Source organism: Corvus kubaryi, unplaced genomic scaffold (genome assembly GCF_017639235.1).
Source record: "Corvus kubaryi isolate FWS band 111438036 unplaced genomic scaffold, C.kubaryi_AGA036_p1.0 78, whole genome shotgun sequence".
In the NCBI taxonomy this organism is placed as follows: domain Eukaryota; kingdom Metazoa; phylum Chordata; class Aves; order Passeriformes; family Corvidae; genus Corvus; species Corvus kubaryi.
The window spans coordinates 3193665-3194183 of record NW_024582065.1 but is presented as its reverse complement, the minus strand read 5'-3'; the positions used below and the strand labels follow the sequence as shown (position 1 = coordinate 3194183).

The following is a 519-nucleotide window of genomic DNA, read 5'->3' as shown; positions in this document are numbered from 1 at the left end:
GTAGTCCGGGGCTGGCGGGGGAGGGGGGACACCGGGGGGACGGGGGAGCTGTGGCGGGGGGGAGGGGCCGCGGGATGGACCTCGGTCTGCCGGGCTTGTGCTGCGGCTCGTTGTGAAGGGAACGGTTAAAAGAAACAAAGGGGAAGCAGGAACGTCTTTGCGTTTTGTTTGTTCGGTTTTTGTTTTTTTTTTTTCCTTTTTAATCGGGTTGTAGATGTAATTTCGGCACGCGCGGGTTGTTCACTGCCCCTTTCCCTGACCAGGCAGTGCTGCTGTGGGAGCAGCCCTTTCCCATTCTCTTTCATCTTCCCTTTACCTTTTCCCTTCCCTTCTCCTTTCTCTACTCTTTTCCTTTCCCTTCCTTTTTCATTTCCCTTGCCTTGTCTTGCATTCCCTTCTCGTCTTTCCTTTCCTTTCCTTTCCTTTCCTTTCCTTTCCTTTCCTTTCCTTTCCTTTCCTTTCCTTTCCTTTCCTTTCCTTTCCTTTCCTTTCCTTTCCTTTCCTTTCCTTTCCTTTCCT

The 519-nt window shown here is 51.3% G+C and overlaps 1 protein-coding gene across 1 annotated transcript in view; it reads left to right on the top strand.

The window, feature by feature from the left end:
- Positions 1-519, top strand: part of ASTN2 (astrotactin 2) — a gene marked incomplete at its 5' end in the record, with an annotated part of 241726 nt that overhangs the window by 138663 nt on the left and 102544 nt on the right. The gene's annotated exons all lie outside the window — the stretch shown is intronic.